The sequence below is a fragment of the Tachyglossus aculeatus genome, chromosome X4, assembly GCF_015852505.1.
Source record: "Tachyglossus aculeatus isolate mTacAcu1 chromosome X4, mTacAcu1.pri, whole genome shotgun sequence".
NCBI classification, from domain to species: domain Eukaryota; kingdom Metazoa; phylum Chordata; class Mammalia; order Monotremata; family Tachyglossidae; genus Tachyglossus; species Tachyglossus aculeatus.
Window position 1 is genome coordinate 19,935,828 of NC_052098.1, and position 21,095 is coordinate 19,956,922.

Sequence of the window (21,095 nt, forward strand, 5' to 3'; positions counted from 1 at the left end):
CTCTTCCTCCTCCTTTTTCTTCTCCTCCTCTCCCACCTCCTTTTTCCTTTTTTTCTTTTTGTACGGGAAGGGAGAGAGTATCTCTATGGAAGAGAGCAGAGGCTTGTAACCTTGTCACTCTATTCACCAAAGGACTGTTTTAAGCTTCATCTCTGAGAATCCCTTGAGCTGTTACATGCCTGTAACCCCTCCCTGCTGAAAAGAGGCCCCATGTTGGAATAGCATTTTTAAACCGAAAGCAACAGATTTGGGAGAAACGACATAAATCCATTATTGCGGTGCTGAAATCTCTTTATGCTCCAGGCAGAGAAGATAAATTGCCACCAAAATGATACAAAGTTAGTTGGATTATTTCATTGGATCAAATACATCATGCTGTCTCCAAATCTCCTCTTTCAAGTTGAAATTAAAGAACTTTACCAGGTCCATAATAGACAGGATCATTTGCATATATTTCATCTCAAAAGAGACTGTGGAAGTTATGTAATACTCAAGTAGTTAATTGTTCTTCACATCACTGCCTTATCAAATTATGCCCAAAACAGAGAGGAGAGGATCCCTATAAGATAGGGATGACTGGCAGGTGGCCTGGCAAGGAGAGAATCCACAGGTGTGAGCCTGGCAGCAGCCGAGTAAGGGCAAAATGCATGAATAAAATTCAGTCACAGGAAAAAGGAGGATCATCTCTTAATTTGCTTAGCTGTGTGGCACGCGGCTCTTTCGGCGCCAAACTGGAGACCTGGCATTTCCATGTCTTGTGCTTTCAAATCAGTGGGTGACTTTGGGAAAAGCAACTACAACCCCTGCCTCTCTCTCTCTCTCTCTCTCTCTCTCTCTCTCTCTCAGCCTTGCAAAAGTTCCACCCACCTTTCCCACCATTATTACCACAGTCAGGGGGATGACGGCCCTTGTCACAAGGAGGAGCAGTAGCCTCAGGAAGAGCGGCATTGGTGAAATTCATCTTGCTCCCCTTTTCATTACAATTTTCACTTGCCCGCTGCAGTCATTCCTTTCAAAGCTCTGGGCCTGTGGGGCCATGCTAATAAGCCTGATTATGCTAATAAGCATGATTAACGTGTGCCATTCTGCCAAATGGAACCTAGGAAATTCCATTCCCCTTCACTCCAGTTTCCCTGAGCTTCAATAGGCTGTGGCATTTTTTTCTCTTGCTCTTCCTTTTCCACTCCCCTTTCTTCTTCCCCTCTGCACCACTCTAGCTGGGTTGATTGCCAGCGACTCTTTAAGGGCTGTGACCATCTCCCTGGAAAGTGGCTGCCTTAACTTAGGGTGTGGAGGGATCCCTTTGCTACCTCTTGGGTTGGTTCAGGATCTAGGTAGATTCCTGTTTATAATGCACCTGAAGGCCCCAGCTTGAAAAGTAGCACAAAGAAGTGCAAATGACTATTACTCTGTCAGCCAACTGAAAAGAACTGAACCAAATTCTTCTCCTCTTAATTGACTTCACTAAGGGCGTGAAGACTTTTACAAAGGGCTACTGGCAAGCCTTTCCCATCTCTAAAGATGCTGCTACAGCATCAGCTGCTTAGTGCCTTCCTTCCCAGGTACCGAGAGGCCATGCTGACAAGGGGCCGGAGGCCGTCTCTCCAGGCCAGGATCATTTCCCTGCTTCAGCAACATTTTCACTTGAACTGCCATCCAGGAAAGGTTGCCTTGGGTTTGGGCTGGGGCCGAGCCTGGGCCTGGGAATTGTAACAAGAGGCTATTGTCAGAGGCCACCCTGTCAGGAAGAGTTAAATCTTTTTGACAATTCAATGGTTCCCTTTGGGTTTGCACAAATGGCACCTGTTGTTGAAGTCAATAGAGCTTACAATTTAATTTCATCTGCCTGCAAACAATCTCTCTCATTAGGGGGTGAAATGATGATAGAATTCACTGAGGCATGCCGTTTCACTTTCTACAGGGCAATACATAAGTACAGTCATCATTTTCTGCAAAGAGAGGCACAATTATCCTAAAAACTGATTGTGAGGAGGAAAGGACTGGGGGAGGGGAAGAAGAGGGAGGGATGGAGGAGGCCGGAGACAAGTTGTAAAAAGCTTCATAAAGAGACATCTTCTGTAATTTCCCGACATTTGTTGTTGGCTATCCATTTGCAGGGTAATTATTATGTTTAACGGGATCTGAATATGTCCATTGCCTAAATGACAGGCAAACGGTTTTTCCATCTATTAGAGAGGAACTCATCAGCTTGGACACCAGGAACTCATGCTGCTATTGCTATTCAACCTCTGGGCTAGTCTGTCCCTTTGGCTTCATCTATTCCACCGGGCTCTGTTACTCTGCCGTTTTGAGGCCCTACAGTTTACAGCGCTGATGTCTGGACCATTATGTTCCAGTTAATTCTCTGTAGGTCGGGCGGGCGCCCATGGCAACTGAGAAACATCACACGCACACGGACACGATTGCAGGCGCAGTTGGACGCCCTGGGTTTCTTTTGGAGAAATTGGAATGAGGCTCTTGCTGGCAATCTCCCTATGCCTTTATGAGGTATTAGTGATAGAGTGCGTGAGTGTAGGCCTCACCAGCGACTGATGCATGACCTGTTTCTTATTAAAGTTATGGCTTTTGCGAGGAGTTGGGGCTTATTATTTATGCACTGGGAAAGCACGGTGTCAAAGTTGGAAAGGTTCTGGCATGCTGAAGTTGACTGCAGGGTTTCTTCCCAGGAGACTTAAATATTATTATGAGGAAAGATATACCCTATTGCCTACAGGCCAAGCTTTGAAGGATTATGCAAGTTCAGTGTCACAAAGGGGAGCAAGTGTAGTCGATAAGTAGATTGCAGTAGGCCTGGGTTTCAGGCCTATGTGTACCAGGCACGAACTGTAAATTGGGGCTGTAATGCTTGCCAACTTGCGGTGGCCATCCTAGTTCCTTCCCTTCCCTCCCTTCTTCCTTCCTTCCTTCCTTCCTTCCTTCCTTCTCTTTCCTCCCCTTCCCTTCCCAATCACTGAGAATTAAAAACAATAGCCAATGTTACTACTGATACAGTGCTAGGACTGTATTCTTTCAAGTGGTTGACCCAGAGAAAAGACAGGCAGAAACCAGAGCTGGTTTTATCATCAACAAAATAATAACAATTATGATTATATTGGTATTTGTTAGGCACTTACTGTGTGCCAAGCACTGTACTAACATACCAAGTTAATCACTGTCCCTGTCCCACATGCAGCTCACAGTATAAGGGGAGGAAGAACAGATGTTGAATCCCCATTTTACAGATGCGGAAACTGAGGCCCAGAGAATTTAATCAGTCAATCAATCAATCAATTGTATTTATTGAGCGCTTACTGTGTGCAGAGCACTGTACTAAGCGCTTGGGAAGTACAAGTTGGCAACATATAGAGACAGTCCCTACCCAACAGTGGGCTCACAGTCTAGAAGGGGGAGACAGAGAACAAAACCAAATATACTAACAAAATAAAATAAATAGAATAGATATGTACAAGTAAAATAAATAGAGTAATAAATATGCACAAACATATATACATATATACAGGTGCTGTGGGGAAGGGAAGGAGGTAAGATGAGGGGGATGGAGAGGGGGATGAGGGGGAGAGGAAGGAAGGGGCTCAGTCTGGGAAGGCCTCCTGGAGGAGATGAGCTCTCAGTAGGGCCTTGAAGGGAGGAAGAGAGCTAGCTTGGTGGACGGACAGAGGGAGGGCATTCCAGGCCCGGGGGAGGAAGTGGGCCGGGGGTCGATGGTGGGACAGGCGAGAACGAGGCACGGTGAGGAGATTAACGGTGGAGGAGCAGAGGTTGCGGGGTGGGCTGTAGAAGGAGAGAAGGGAGGTGAGGTAGGAGGGGGCAAGGTGATGGACAGCCTTGAAGCCCAGGGTGAGGAGTTTCTTACTGATGCGCAGATTGATTGGTAGCCACTGGAGATTTTTGAGTAGGGGAGTAACATGCCCAGAGCGTTTCTGGACAAAGACAATCCGGGCAGCAGCATGAAGTATGGATTGAAGTGGGGAGAGACATGAGGATGGGAGATTAGGGAGAAGGCTGATACAGTAGTCCAGGCGGGATAGGATGAGAGCTTGAACGAGCAGGGTAGCGGTTTGGATGGAGAGGAAAGGGCGGATCTTGGCGATGTTGCGGAGCTGAGACCGGCAGGTTTTGGTGATGGCTTGGATGTGAGGGGTGAATGAGAGAGCGGAGTCGAGGATGACACCAAGTTTGCAGGCTTGTGAGACGGAAAGGATGGTAGTGCCGTCAACAGAGATGGGAAAGTCAGGGAGAGGGCAGGGTTTGGGAGGGAAGACAAGGAGTTCAATCTTGGACATGTTGAGTGTTAGGTGGCGGGCAGACATCCAGATGGAGATGTCCTGAAGGCAGGAGGAGATGCGAGCCTGGAGAGAGGGGGAGAGAGCAGGGGCAGAGATGTAGATCTGGGTGTCATCAGCGTAGAGATGATAGTTAAAGCCGTGGGAGCGAATGAGGTCACCAAGGGAGTGAGTGTAGATCGAGAACAGAAAGGGACCTTGCCTATAGGTAATGGGTTACGCTTCAGGCATTCAGCTCCCCTGATGGGGGACCACATTTTACATGGTGTCATGATGTCACACCACATGTAGACATCACACTGTGTACACAATGTAACATGCTGACCATTATAGGATGCTTCACCTGTAATGTAATGATGTCACATGCAACGTTTTGCAGAGGAGCATTTCTCTTCTGCCACTCCTGCTCCTGCAGTCATCCGTCAACCAAGCACTCTGAGCTGCTCAATCAATAACTCAATCGATGGCATTTATGGAGTACTTACTGTGTGCAGAGCGCTGTGCTAAGCACTTTGGAGAGTACAATTCAGCAGAGCTAGTGGACACATTTCCTGCCCACAAAGAGCTTGCAGTCAGTTAAACCCTGTTAATGGATCACTTCTGTCCTACTGCCATCTTTGAAAAGGGCAGGGCATTAATTTCCATGGAGGCTTTTCTCTTGGGAGATCAAAATTGGGCCTACTTAGCCATATGCCCTTGAGCTAGGGCTAAAATTACTGATCCCCCCGACCCATTTCTGCATGAAGAGCTCATCTGCTGAGTTTCAGAGGAGCAGACAAGCCTCAGCACACCTCCTAACGAATGGCAAGCTTCAACTCTCTCACCATCTTAGCTCTGCTCTCAGGAGATCTCAGCTCTGCCCCAGGGAGCAAGGACCAGCCTCCTCCCAGAATGTTCTAAACGTTTCTGGGGAAGATTATCCTTCCATCTGGTCTCTGACCTTGATGCCTGACACACAGGCCTGACCATTATTGAAAAAACATACACAATGGCCAATTTTGAGAAGGGCCCAGAACAAGCTGCCCAACCCTGTGGCACCCTGAGGCAACCACTTACCTTGCTCAAGCTGGCTCTAGTAGAGGCATACTGAGAGAGGGAGAGGGAGGGGATAGAAAAAGGGAGCGTGCAAAAGGGAGGGAAGATGGTTGGGGAAGAGGGAGGGGGGAAAGAGAGAGAAAAAGAATGCCAGAGAGAAGTTTCTTTGAATATTTTCTTCTAGGAAGAGACTCGTAAACAGAGAAAGATTTGGCTCAGGAAGCTGTTGTCTTTCACACAGGTGGTAGCCAACATGGCTTGGAATTTTCCAAATAACATTTTTTTGGAACTTAGTCCCTTTAGAACAGGAGACTTTCATGGGAAATATAGCTGTCAGCTATTGTTGTTTGGGGAATAATTCTGGATCAGAGAAAATATTCCTCGATTGTAAGTTGGGGGTAAATCGTCTTCCAAACTCACTTGTGAGTGAGACTCACCATGACAGTGCCACTCCAGGTTGACTAAATGTCATATCAAGCTGACTATGGCCCAGAGATACCTACTGAAGCAACCAGAGAAGTGATGTATCACTACCCTCAGAAGAACTCTGGTCCTTGAAATAAAGGTGAGGTTGAAAAAGGAATTCCCAAGAAGGAAGGGTTGGTCAGGCCCAGCCCATTCCTTCACCCCAGTTGTGATTCATCCACAGAGCCCTTTAGGAGAAAGGCTTTAAAGCACCTGTTCTTTGCTAGTGGAAGTTGATTTTCTCCAGCCAAGAGGCAGGCTCAAAAATTGCTACAGGGCACTGTAAATGGCAAAAAAATCAGTAAGTCAAAGAACCATCTTTATTTACTTGCATAGATCAATCAATCTAGAGCACTGTACTAAGTGCTTGGGAAAGTACAATATAACAGAGCTGGTAGACATATTCCCTACCCACAAGGAGTTTACAGTCTAGAGAGGGATACAGATACTAATATGAATAAATTACAAATATGTGCATAAGTGATATGGGGCTGAGAGAGGGGTGAAGAAAGGGTGAAAATCTAAGTGCACAGAAGGAAGTCCCTGAAGAGCTCGTTGTGGGCAGGGAATGTGTCTGGTTATTGTTGTAGTGTACTCTCCCAAGTGCTTAGTACAGTGCTCTGTATACTGTAAGTGATCAATAAATATGATTGAATGAAAGAATGACGGAATGAGGGTTTAGTCAAGGAAGGCCTTGGCTTGGGGTTTGCATAACTATAATGCAGAGGAAGCAGTGTGGCTTCGTGGAAAGAGCACGGGCTTTGGCGTCAGAGGTCATGGGTTCAAATCCCAGCTCCGCCAATTGTCAGCTGTGTGACTTTTGGCAAGTCACTTAGCTTCTCTGGGCCTCAGTTCCCTCATCTGTAAAATGGGGATGAAGACTGTGAGCCCCCTGTGGGACAACCTGATCACCTTGTAACTTCCCCAGCGCTTAGAACAGTGCTTTGCACTTAGTAAGTGCTTAATAAATGCCATCATAAAAATAAAAAAAAAATAAAATGGAATGAATCCTGGGGGTTGCTGGGGCTTTTCAGCTTTTTTCAGCTCATAGGGTTAATACCACAATTATTATTATTATTAGAATCTCACCATCACTTGAATCATCACTGACTATGAAGGACAGCTGTGCATGCTTGCACATAAATAAGCTTGTTTACACACACACACACACACACACACACACACACACACACACACACATACATATGCATAATGGATAGAAAATGGGCCTGGGAGTGAGAAGGTCGTGAGTTCTTATCCCAGTTCCACCACGTGTCTACTGTGTGACCTTGGACAAGTCACTTTACTTCTCTGTGCCTCCGTTACCTCATCTGTAAAATGGGAATTGAGATTGTGAGCCCCACATGGGACAGGTACTGTGTCCAACATGATTTGCTTGTATCCACTCCAGAGCTTAGTACAGTTCAGTGCAGTTAAGCACAAATACCAGTATTATTACACACCTTTGCCCCTCCCACCCATACCTACAAGATCATGTAGACAGCTTTTACCTGTTGTCTCCCCAGCCTTCCTGCCAGTGTTGCTGAGCGGAAAGCATCAGCCATAAACTGTCTAGTGATAAAACTCCTGGTGCAAAGTGATGATTCTGACTGATGTTATCTAATGAGTTTCGCAAGCACATCTCTCTACACCTTATCCCTCCTCCATCTTTGTCATCTCCTTCATCATCATCATCAGGATAATCAGAGCACCTGTCTCCCAGAAGGCCGAAATTTCAATATTTACATCACCTCTCTAAGCACGGCTAAAATCCCATCTACAAAGTTGTACTCCCAGGCTCTCCTTTCTTATTTGGAACAGCGCACTTTGGGTCAGGCCAAGAACAGATTTGTACATTTTCTCCTTGTTATCACCTCATTAAGTTCCCCTTGTCAACCCGGGGCTGGAAAGGTAGTACTCTGACACCATTTAAGGAGGTGCTCATGAGCGGAAAATGCTTTGGCTTTGAACCTGCCCCACATTATCCTATTCAAAGTGGGTAAGAATATAAATGAATTAATAGTATTTACTGACCACTTACTCTGTGCAGAGCACAGTGCTAGGCACTTGGGAGAATATAATGGAGTTAGGATATTCCTGCCCTCAAGGGGGTTACAATCCGGTAAGGGAGACAAATACTAAAATAAATTACAGGAAGGAGGAAGCAATAGATTTTTAAAGGGCTACCCAAGTCCTTACGTGATGCAGAAGCACTTCATGATGATGATAATGGCATTTGTTAGACGCTTACTATGTACCAAGCACTGTTCTAAGCGCTGGGGTAGATACGAGGTAATCAGGTTGTCCCACGTGGGGCTCAAAGTCTTTAATCCCCATTTTACAGGTGAGGGATTTGAGGCACAGAGAAATTGCGTGGCTCGTGGAAAGAGCCTGGGTTTGGAAGTCAGAGGTCATGGGTTCTAATCCCTTCTCTGCCAACTGTCAACTTTGTGACTTTGGGCAAGTCACTTAGCTTCTCTGTGCCTCAATTCCCTCATCGGCAAAATGGGGATTAAGACTGTGAGCACCACGTGGGACAACTTGATTACCTTGTATCCCCCCCCAGCGCTTAGAACAGTGTTTGGCACATAGTAAGCACTTAACAAATACCGTCATTATTATTAAGAGAAGCAGCTATCTTAGTGAAAAGAACACGGGTTTGGGAGTCAGAGGTCATGGGTTCTAATCCCAGCTCTGCCACTTATCAGCTGTGTGACTTTGGACAAATCTCTTAACATCTCTGTGCCTCAATTACCTCATCTGTAAAATGGGGATTAAGACTCTGAGCCCGACGTGGAACAACCTGATTACCTTGTATCTACCCTAGTGCATAGAACAGTGCTTGGCACATAGTAAGCGCTTAACAAATGCCATCATTATTTATTATTATTAAGTGATTTGCCCAAGGTCTCACAGCAGACAAATGGCAGAGCTGGGATTAGAAACGATGTCCTCTGACTCTCAAGCCCGTGCTCTTTCCTCTAAGCCATACTGCTTCTTAGTAGCAGCTAGGGGAAAAATACGGTGGGGAGCTGAAAGATTAAGCATGGAAGACCTCTTGGAGGAGGTGTGATTTTTTTTTTTAGTGGTGTTTGTTAAGTGCTTACTATATGCCAGGGACTGTACTAAGCTCTGGGATATAAGATAATCAGGCTGGACACAGGCCCTGTCCCACATGGGGCTCACAGTCTTAAGTGGCTTTACAGATGTGGTAACTGAGGTTCAGTCAGTCATTCAGTGGTATTTGCAGACCACCATACTAAGCACCTGGGAGAGGACAGTACAACAATACAACAGACACATTACCTGCCCACAACTAGCACAGAGAAGTTAAGTGACTTGCCTAGGGCCACACAGCAGACAGCAGAATTTAGAAGGGCTTTGAAGATGGTGAAAGTGGTTGTCTGCCAGATATGAAGGGGAAGGGAGTTTAAAGCAGAAGGGAGGGTGAGCAAGAGGTCAGTGACAATCATTCAATCAATCAATCAATCAATGGTATTTATCGAGTGCTGACTGTGTGCCCAACACTGTACTAAGTGCTTGGGAGAGCACAATGCAGTGGAGTTGGTAGATACGTTTCCTGCCCACAAGTAGCTTACAGTCTTGAGGGGGAGACAGCCATTAATACAAATAAATAATGGATATGTACATAAATGCCTTGGGGCTGAGTGTGGGGTGAATATCAAGTGCTTAAAAGGTACAGATCCAAAGGCATTGGTGACACAGAAGAGAGAGGGAGCAGGGGAAATGAAAATCAGCAGTGAGATAGGCATAATGGGGGCACGATGAATAGACTAGCATTAGAGGAAGTGAAGTGTGTGGACTGGGCTGTAGTAGGAAATCGGCGAGGTAAGGTAGGAGGGGGTGAGCTGATTGAGTGCTTTAAAGTTCATGGGAAGGAGTTTCTGTTTGATGCGGAGGTCGTGGGAACCGGGATTAGAACCCAGATCTTCTGACTCCCAGGACCATGCTGTTTCCACTAGGCCACACAACTCCTCACTGTCAGAATTTGATGACAGAGTGACTCTGTGGGTTAAATGCGAGAAATGACTTGAGGATAATGCCGAGGTTATGGGATTGTGAGACAGGGAGGATGATGGTGTTGTCTACATGATGGGAAAGTCAGGGGGAGGACAGGGTTTAGGTGGGAAAATGAGAAGTTCTAAGTTTGAGGTGTTGGCGGGACATCCAAGGAGATGATTCATTCATTCAATCGTATTTATTGAATGCTTACTGAGTGCAGAGCACTGTACTGAGCACATGGAAAGTACAATTCATCAACATTCAGCAACACTCTATGTGATGGAGTGCATGTCCAAGTTGGTGGGTGGGTAGGTGGGGTGGGGCAGGAGGTCAGTGGAGCTAAAGAATGAGAGGGAATGGGCAGCTGAAGGGTCATAGTGAACATCCACGTGGATATTGACATCTCCAAGGATCAATGTCCAGCTGGAGAAAGAGAAAAGGAATGTGAGAACAGCATCAAAATGGTTCAGAAAGTCACAGGAAGGGTCAGGGGACTATAGACGACCGAGATTAGTCTCTGGAGTGGGTGGTACAGGCAGATGATATGACTTCAAAGGAAATGCAGGAGAGGGGTGACCTTAAAGAACAATTTTATGGTCTAAGTATTTTATCCTTATGTCTCTTCCAGGAAGCCTTCCTTGATGAACTTCTCATCTCCCCACCCTTGTTACCCTTCCTCTAATTTATTTACTCAGATTAATGTTTGTCTCCCCCTCTAGATTGCAAGCTTGTTGTGGGTAGGGAATATGTCTGTCATTTTGTACTCTCCCAAGCACTTAGTACAAGTGCTCTGCACACAGTAAGCACTCAGTAAATATGATTGACTGATTTCTTTCTGCATCGCCTATGCACTTGGGTCTGTATCCCTTAAGCACTTTGATATTCACTCTAGCCCCAGAGCACTTATGTACGTATACCTATACTCTGCTGCTTCTCCTATGTGTAATTGATTTTAATGTGGGCCTCCCCACTAGACTATAAGCTCCTCTTGAGCAGGAATCATGTCTACGACTCAACTGTGTTTTACTCTCCAAGTACTTAGTACAGTACTCTGGGCACAGTAAGTACTAAACAAATATTATTGATTGCTTGGGAAGATGAGAGATAAACTCACACATATCCTTACCTGCATTTCACTAGTTCAGTGCTTTTTTCTTTTAATGGTATTTGATAGTTGCTCACTATATGCCAGGCACTGTACTAAGCGCTGGGGTAGATACAAGCTAATCATCTTAGACACGGTCATGTCCCACATGGGGCTCACAGCCTTAATCCCCAGTTTATAGATGAGGTAATTGAGGCACAGAGAAGTTAAGTGACTTGCCCAAGGTCACACAGCAGACAAGTGGCAGGGTCAGGATTAGAACCCAGGTGCTCTATTCACCAGGCCATGCTGCTTCTCAGCTGCTTGGGTTCATTTTCTTTATATTACTCTTTTTGTTTTGCAAGGAGAATGGTTTATGGACATTTATTGCATACATATGTAGCCTAAGCAGAATACAGCTTGTATCAAAGAGCACAGGTCAAAGCAAACCGTTGCGATCCAGATTGTATTTACATTTCAATCCAGTGGTGAATTGGATTTACAATTCAATTAATCAATGGTATTTATTGAGCATTTACTTTGTGCAGAGCACTGTTGTTCTCAACTTTCAAAAAAGGGCAGTTTGTGGTGACACATCTTAAAGAGAAAATGGTAGTGGTAACCCTGTAATTTGACCTATGAGCTCTCTTCTGCTGCCTTAGAGAACATCCATGCGGGTGAAGGTTGCTTTTGAAATTGATGGATGTTTTAGGAAGAAGTTAGGAAAATAGACATGGACTCTTAAAAAGACCAAAGATGGAAAATATGTGGCAGGGATAGAGGAGAGAAATTGGTTTGGAAATGAGTTTCATAATGTGTGACCTTGGGTAAGTCACTTAACTTCTCTGTGTCTCAGTTTCCTCACCTGTAAAATGGTGATTAAATACCTGTCTTCCCTTCTCCTAAGTCTGTGAAGCCCCATGTGGGATAGAGACTGTGTACCACTCGTGTACCCCAGTGCTTAGTGCAGTGGTTCATTCATTCAATCGTATTTATTGAGCACTTACTGTGTGCAGAACACTGTACTAAGCGCTTGGGAAGTACAAGTTGGCAACAAGCAACAAGTGGTTGGCACATAGTAAATACTTGGCAACTATCACAATTATTGAACACGTGGCAAATATCACAATTATTACATTATACATTCAAATATATCAAAATTCAAGGAATTATGGTTAAAAAGAACAAGACTACAGATAAATAGCATCAAAATACCCTAGCAACAAGAAGGAAAATATGTTGTATTCCACAAACTGCAATTTTCAAAAATACATACAAATAGTACCAAGAGCATAAATGAAGAGAATTCACACAAAATTGAAAGCATCTTTTGGGTTGATTATTAAACTGTGGTATTTATTGAGTACTTACTGTGTACAAAACACTGCACTAAGAACTTGGGAAAGTACAACATAAAGAGTTGGAAGACATGATCCCTCCCGCAAGAAGCTTACAGTCCCTTCTGAGTCACCCTTGCACTTGGATTTATTCACCCCATCCTCAGCCCCTCAGCACTTATGTACATATCCCCAATTTATTTTAATTTCTGTCTATATTGTTCTCTCCCAAGGGCTTAGTACAGGGCTCTGCAAACAGTAAATGCTCAATAAATATGATTGAATAAATACGATTGAATTACAGTCTACATTAAAATGAATTACAGATATGGAAAATGCTAGCCTATAAGGACATTTACACAAGTGCTGTGGGGCTGGGGTGAGTATCAGAGTGCTATAGGGGAACACAACCGAGTGCATAGCTGATGCTTTAAGGCCAATGGTGAAGAGTTTCTGTTTGATGTGGAGGTGGATAGAATGAATTTGAGAAGTATGAGGTCAGCTTGGTGTCTGGATTTCCACCGGCAGCACTTCACAGCTCATGCACAAGAGTGGAGGAAGAGGATTATGGAGGTGAGTCAGGGCTGTGGGTTGGTGATATGAGATTAGTGGAAGGACAGGGGAGTGAGGGAATTGAGTTTAGGTGAAAGGGCGGCATTGAGGGCATCGATTTGTGCATCAACAGAAGGTAGGTTGGGTAAGGAGACCAAATGGGGCATGATGGCTTTGGAAAATTGAAGGGGGTCAGAAGATGGGAGGTCTTGGTGTGGGAGGGTTTTGCAGGGATGGGGGGTGTTTGAGAGGAAATGCAGGTCAGGTGACCATGGTCAGAGTCAGATTTCAGAGTTAATGAAATTGGAGAGGGTATAGCGATTAGAGATGATAAACTCTAGCATGTGGCCAAGTTGAGTGGGTGAGATGGGATGGAGCAGGAGGTCGCTGGAGTTGAGGAGTCGAGGAAGCAGGCAATGGGAAGGTCAACGGGAACATTCACGTCGATGTTGAAGTTCCCGAGGATCAGTGTAGGTATGGAGAAAAGAGAGAAGTGCAAAAGAGATTGAAATGGTTCAGAAGATTGCAGGAAGGTCTGGGGGGCAGTAGATGACCATGACTCTTCACTGGAGTGGGTGGTGGAGACAGTTAGTGTAAACCTCCAGCGCTTAGACCGGTGCTTGGCACATAGTAAGCACTTAACAAATACCATAATTACTAAAAGAAGGGAAAGAAAGGGATGGGAGAGATGGGGTGGTAGGAAAGCCCACTCCTCCTTCTTTCTCAGTGAGTCTTGGGGAGTAGGAGAAGATGGACTCCCCTCTAGTGAGAGTGGCAGGGGAAACCTTGTCATCTGGAGAGAGCCAGGTTTTGATGATAGCAAAGAGGAGCTGTGATTGGGTCTGGAAGAGATCAAGGATAAAGGGAAGTTTTCCTATGATGGAGCAGAGTTTCCACAGGCCATCCTTGACTGAGGCTGTGGGGCAGGGGTGGGGTGGCATGAGTCGTGGGGTTGGGTGGGAGTGAACTGACAGGGGCCAGCATGGGGTGATGGGGTTGAGGGGTGGTGCTGAGACAGGAGGATGGGGATGCAGAGGGGAGGGGATGGCACGATCAGTGGAGAGGAGTTGGATGGGAGTCAACTGAGGAGGGCTGGTGTAAGGGGTGGGGGATGCGGTGGGATGCTGGAAGAGAGAATATAGGTGGAAATTGGTATCTGCCAAGAGTATAGTTGGACAGGTCATGGGCCCTGACTTGAATGCAAACTGACTTTGCATTATTCTAAGCTGTTCCCATTTCAATTCTCCCTTGCCTCACCCAGGGCTCACAATCTAAGCGGGACTCTGCACAAGTCACCTAACTTCTCTGGGTGCTTTTGTGCTGGGGGAGAACGAAGGGGCAGCTGTTCTGCCACCCTGAGGAGAGAATTTTTTTCTGCCAGGCGTTCATCCCTTGAGGGTCACCAGGCAGGAATGAATGGGCAACAAGGGTAGCAGTAGCGGGTTCAGCCTTTGTCCCTCCAGTTATGGATCACTTTATGGGCAGGACCCAAATGAGAGAAGACTTTTCCCTGAAGGAGCATGTTTGCTAATTGGTTGTTAGCAAAAGAATCTCCGGGGCTTGTAATCTGCGTGCTTATTTTATTTAATGCCTGAGATGTGTTGTTAGGGCAGCATTAACTTTCCTAACTCCCTTGGTCTCGGACTCCTCCCTGTGCTTGCTAACTCTTTGGCCCCCACCAGTGCCATATCGCATCTATTAAATTAGCTCAGACAGCAGGTGGTCCCTAACCAAATTGGAAAACAACAGCTGATCTAAGTCAGAGCAGACTGTGGAATCCTGCTACGGAAGATGAGCTACGGAGCCTATTACACAGGTTGCTCAGCCAGAAACCATCCCCACCAGCAGCACCTAAACCAATCTCTTCCCAGTAGAGGCTTTCTGTAGCCAGGGCAAGGAAAAGAGAGCGCTGAGCCCTTTCACTGGCATCTCTACAGATCAAACCTCCCAGCCTGCTGATGGCTGTCTTATGGGGGGTAGATTGTCTTGGGGGTAGAGAGTGGTTACATCTAGTTACTAGGTGGCATTCCAGCAAGAGATTAGGAAGTGACAAGACTTCAGGTGAACTGCAAAATGATAAGGGAGAGAGATTAGGTTTGGTTGTGGGTGGAATTAAGGCAGAAGGGCCCAGAATATCACCACAATAAAGTGATAAATACTAGCGTGGGTCCTCCTACCTCACCTCCCTTCTCTCCTTTTACAACCCAGTCCGCACCCTCCGCTCCTCTGACGCTAACCCTCTCACTGTGCCTTGTTCTCACCTGTCCGGCCGTCGACCCCCAGCCCCCGTCCTTCCCCTGGCCTGGAATGCCCTCCCTCTGCACATCCGCCAAGCTAGCTCTCTTTCTCCCTTCAAAGCCCTACTGAGAGCTCACCTCCTCCAGGAGGCCCTCCCAAACTGAGCCCCCTTTTTCCTCTCCCCCTTCCCATCCCCCTGTCCTACCTCCTTGCCCTCCCCACAGCACCTGTATATATGTTTGTACGGATTTATTACTCTATTTATTTTACTTGTACATATTTACTATTCTATTTATTTTGTCAGTGATGTGCATCTAGCTTTACTTCTATTTATTCTGATGACTTGACACCTAACCACATGTTTTGTTTTGTTGTCTGTCTCCCCCTTCTAGACTGTGAGCCCGTTGTTGGGTAGGGACCGTCTCTATATGTTGCCAACTTGTACTTCCCAAGCGCTTAGTACAGTGCTCTGCACACAGTAAGCTCTCAATAAATACAATTGAATGAATGAATGAATGGTAGGAATCAAAGCACTTTTTTTTTCCTCAAAAGTAGCAGATTTGGCCCTGATGAGGCTAGAAACTATGCTAAGGACAGGGTTGTGCAGTTTGTTGACCATCAGCAATCAATCAGTAGTATTTATTGAACACCTACTGTATGCAGAGCACCTGTACTAAGTGCTTGGGAGAGTGCAATAGTTAGTAGACATGATCTTTGCCCTCAAGGAGCTTATAGTCTAACAAAGGAGGCAAGCACTAAAATAATTTACAGATGGGAAGAAGGAAAAGTGAGCATATATACAACATGATCTCTGCCCTCAAGGAGCTTATAGTCTAACAAAGGAGGCAAGCACTAAAATAATTTACAGATGGGAAGAAGAAGGAAAAGTGAGCATATATATACATGAGTCAGTGCTTAAGTGATAGGATATGTAAGTTATGCTCAAGTGCTCTGAGAGTGGTTAGGTGGAGCAGAAGAGCTGAACAGGCAGTAGGGGGAATATAAATAGGGGAGATTAGAAATTAATCAGGGAAGGCCCCTTTGAGAGGATGCAATTTCAGAAGGGCTTTGAAAAGAAAGAGAGCTGTGGTCCGTCAAATTTGAAAGGGGGAGGGCATTCCAAGGAGGGAGGAGGGCTTGAGCTAAGAGGTTAATTGTAGGAGAGACAAGAGCAAGGAACAGTGAGAGTAGGTTAGATAGGAACAAAAAGTATTTCAATCATATTTATTTAGCACTTAGTGTGTGCAGCTTGGGACACTATACCTAGCACTTGGGAGAGCACAATATAACAATAAACAGACACATTTCCTGCCCACAATGTGCTTACAGTCTAGAGGATGAGCTTACAGCAACAGTGTAGTGGGAGAACAGCATGCGTGTATAGGAGGAGGAGAGCTGATTGAGGGCTTAAAAGCCAGTGGTCAGGCGTTTCTGCTTGATGCAGAGAGGAATGGGTAATCATTTTGTGTTTTAAAGAAGGGTAAATGAGTGCATAACAGCATTTAAGATAAATGATCCAGACAGCAGAGTGAGAGGAGAGAGACTGGAAGCAGGGAGTGCAATGAGGAGACGGCTGTAGTGGTCAAGATGGCCTATGAAAAGTGCCTGGACCAGAGTAGTGATCGTTTAAGATGGAGAGGAAGGGACAGATTCTGAAAATGCTGTGGAGGACAGAGCAATGACCTGACCAAGAACGTTGAACCAGAAAGACTGTGAGACTGTGAGCCCTGCATGGGACAGGGATTGTACCCAACCTAATTCACTTGTATCCACCTCAGTGCTTATTACAGTGCCTGGCACATAGTATTTGCTTAACAAATGCCACAATTATTATTAAGGAAGAGTTAAGGAGAATGCCATGCTTGTGGGTTTCAGAGATGGAGAGGCTGGTGGTGTGTCAGCTGTGATGGGAAAGTTAGGTGGAGGAGAAAACTGTGGAGGAAAGAGCAAGCCAGTGTGGGTCCAGGTGGGGTATGTGGGGTGCACAGGGGAGTGTATCTAAGGGGATTGTATACTGGTGAAGGGACATGTGGGCTTGATCATTGCTAGGGAAGGTGGACTGGATTCTGGGGGTGTAGTATTGTTTGTGGAATGCAGGGTTGTGCTGTGTGAATTGTATAAACAACTCCTCCCCATCACCATCAACACTGCTCCAGTCGGGGCCCTCAGCCACTGGCTACTTCATCATCTGCCCAGCCTCTCAGGAACCAAGATCGCTGCTTCTACCCACACCGTCCCAAGCCCTAAAATTGTACTTTTTCCAGGATGAAGGAATCAATGGTGAGCAACTCGCTCCTTCTTCTCTCTGTCATCCCTCTCTCCCTCTTTACTTCTGCAGCAGCTGGGGTGCTCCGGGCTGGAGTGGGGCAGGGAGGAGATGAACTGAGAGTCTCTTGTGAGGGTGGGGAGGAGGAGAAAACAGCCTTAAGAATGGCCGGGTTGGCACTCGCTCGCACCGTCTCCCGCCCCCACCCCAAACTCAGTTCTCAAAGGCAGATTTAAGGTCTCAGTGGGACCTAGACTGTGGTCCTGTTTTTGCTGGAAGCAGCCGCCAAGGCAGAAGTGTATGTGTGCATGTGTACCTATACATACACACCTTCTGCTCCCCCTGGGCTGTGAGAGGGAGGGGAGGACCAGAGGAATAGCACCTTTAGGTGATTGGGTCATCACGCCATTGTCCTTCCACCAATGTAGTGGGTGGTACCTTGGATTAGGAGAGCAATTTTCTTCACAAGAGGCAGCATGGCCTAGTGGACAAAACACCAGTCTGGGAGTCAGAGGACCTGAATTCTAGTCTCAGCTCTGCCAATTGTCTGCTGTGTAACCTTGGGAAAGTCACTTAACTTCCTTGTGCCTCAGTTTGCTCAGCTGTAAAATGGGGATTCAAAACCTGTTCTCCCTCCTAATTAGACTGTGAGTCCCATATGAGGCAGGGATTTCGTCCACCCTGATTAATTGTATCTACCCCAGAGCTTTGAATAGTGCTTGACACATAGTAAGCGCTTAACAAACACCGTAAAAAGTACTATCAATGAGTTTGTACATTTCTCTGGGATGGCAGGGCAGGGGAGAAGACAGATTAAGAAACTGAATCCCAGACAAGTGACTTTCTCAAGGTCAGATGGTAAAAAAGCTGGGAAGCTGGGGCTAGAACTCATGTCTTCTAGGCTATTAGTTCCTGCAGGCAGGGATTGTTGTTGTATCACACTCTCCCAATAACTTTGTACAGTGTTCTGTACACAGTAAGTGCTCAATAAATGCCACAGATTGATTGATCTTCTGGCAACTAGTCCAGGGCTCTACCCATTTGGAAAGGGCTGGGAGATTTTCAAGGACAAAGGATGCTGTGCCTGCTTTCCATGACGATCAACTGAATAACACAGGTCACTTTTAACAAAAGGTGAACTATCTCCCAGGGATGGGCTTCCTGCAGTTGTTTCCAATCTATTATGTCTTCTCCTCAATGCTATAGAAAAACATTCCAAATCGTCTTTTCCTCCAACTCTCTCTGGGTGGGGCTTCAGCTTTCTAAACCCATACCAAATTACTTAGAGCAAAAGTTATTCCTCCCCAGTCATCTCCTCTCAGCTTTATGTATTTTGATTTACTTAGACTGTTGGATTATTTTGGAGAGAGAAGAATTCAAATTTCTCTAAACAGTTCCCAGTAACCTCAGTTCAGCCACCCCTATTGCCAGCCTGCAGAGAGTGAGGTTGTCCAAAGAGACAGAAATGAACTGAGAGCTCCTGGAACAGCAGCTGAGGTCAAGAGGAATTTTGCTTAATCCACTCAGAGAAGCGCATTCAGTGTCCCCTGGGATCGTCATCTTAGGAGAAACCTCTCCTCTGTTGGGGTGCCTGGCTGCCTCCTTTGCAGCTGCCACCTGGGTTGATGCCAGAGAGGAGAGCTAACTCCAAGCGATGAAGAGGGTGAACGATGACAAAATTAGGACATAGAAACACCTCTTTTTGAAAGAGTTGGATGATGCACCAGTTTGTCACCTAGGCAGTAGGCCTTGTTTTCTGTCACACTGAGGAATTCATTAGAGCACAACTGGGGGGCATTTCAATAACCCTGTGCTTTCCAGGGGTGGAGAGAGAGGGCTCCTCTGGGCAGGCGGTAGGGGCAGGAATAAATAACTGTCTTGTCTAGTGACTATTCTAGTGGAGCAGAGGGATAAGAGGCCTGGGTGGGCGTTCGGTTGACTAGTCCTCCTCACAAGGAAGAAGGAGGGAGTGTGTTTTCTGAAACTTTTCTTGATCTGTAAAGGCACCGTATCGGTCCAGTGAATATATGCAGCAAATGCCAAGTCTATTGCCCTGAAAATACAGCAAAACTGGTGGCACTCTGGGGGACCTATGTTCTCTGAGAAAGGAAGAGGTCTCTGGAGTGCCTCTGCCACCCTCCCTCTCTGGTTCCACTTCCATAGCCAGCAGAGGGACTATCAGGGGGTGTGGAAGACTGGAAAATTTCCCTATGGCCTTTTTGGGGTGCTTTTCTTTGGGATGCCTCATGGTACCACCAACCTGCAGAAATCAATCAGTAATATTTATTAATTATTAATTAATATTATTAATTATTAATGTGTGCAGAGCATTGTACTAAGCACTTGGGAGAATACAAAAGAGTAAGAAGACACAATCCCTCCCCACAAAGAGTGTGCTGGAGGAGATATGATTTTTAGTAGGGCTTTGAAGATGGGGAGAGTGATGGCCTATCAGATATGAAGGGGGAGGCATTTCCAAGCTGGAGGGAGGACATGAGTAAGGGGTCGATGATGAGACAGATGAGTTTGAGGTACAGTAAGTTGGCGTTAGAGGAGCAAAGTGTGTGGGTTGCGTTGTAGTGAGAGATGGAGGTTAGGTAGGAGGGAGAGAAATGATTGAATGCCTCAAAGTCAATGGTGAGGAGTTTGTTTGTGGAAGTGGATGGGCAACCACCGGAGGTTTTTGAGGATTAAAGAGACATACATGGAACGATTTCTTGAAAAATAAGGCAGCATAATGAAGCATGGACTGGAGAGGGGAAAGGCTGGAGACAGGGAGGTCAGCAAGGAGGCAGGGAGGCCATGCTAAGTGCTTGGACTAGCATGATGGCAGTGTGGATGGAGAGGAAAGATAATTCTAGAGATGTTGTGAAGGTAGAAGTGACAGGATTTTGTGACTGATCGGATATATAGATTGAAAGAGAGAGATGAGTTGAGAATAATGCCAAGATTGCGGTCTCGTGAGACAGGGAGGATGACGGTGTTGGCAACGGTGATGGGGAAAGTCATGGGAGGAAAGGGTTTGGGTGGAAAGATGAGGAGTTCTGTTTTGGACATGTTAAGTTTGAGGTATTGGCTGGACATCTAAGTAGAAATGTCCTTGAAGGCAGGAGGAAATGTGAGACCGCAGAGAAAGCGAGAGATCAGTGCTGGAGAGGTAGATTTGGGAATCATCTGCAACAGGATGGTAGTTGAAGCCATAGAAATTGGTGCAGATGGAGAATAAGGGGGTCCCAGAACTGACCCAACCTTTAGCAACACCATGGACACATCTCTTCCAGAAACCCTGCCTCCATCAGCAATTGTTATGGTTATATCCATAGTTTTCTTGGTAAAAATGCAAAAGTGGTTTACCATTGCCTCCTTCTGTGCAGTAAACTTGAGTCTCCGCCCTCGACTCTCTCCTATGCTGCTGCTGCCCAGCCCAAGGGAGTCTTGACTTGTATCAGATTGCCTTCCACTCGTTAGCCACTGGCCAAGCTAGGAAAAGAATGGGTATGCCTCTGCTTGATTCTCCCTCCTGTAGTCGAGACTGGTAGAGTACTGGAAACTCTCCAGGTGTGACCCTGAGAGGGTGGCCTACTTGCTACCATGGTTTTAAATATGACTCCTCATGCAGCCACTTCTTACTGGAACAGCTGGACATTTATAACCACTACTGCTATGGTGGTGGCAGTTTCAAATGCCTCAGCCCCCCTGCAACAACTGCTTTCTGTTCTGGTAAAATATATATTTTTTGCCACTCACTCTGGAACCAGAAGCAGTGCGGAGAGGGTTTGTGCACCCCTCTC

The 21,095-nt window shown here is 46.0% G+C and overlaps 1 non-coding gene across 1 annotated transcript; it reads right to left on the bottom strand.

Annotated features, from left to right (window-relative positions):
* Positions 1 to 20,742: 20,742 nt before the first annotated feature.
* LOC119948609 lies at positions 20,743 to 20,880 on the bottom strand. The gene has a single exon (XR_005456993.1). It is a non-coding gene; the product is annotated as a small nucleolar RNA SNORA7 (small nucleolar RNA).
* Between the last annotated feature and the right edge of the window lie 215 nt (positions 20,881 to 21,095).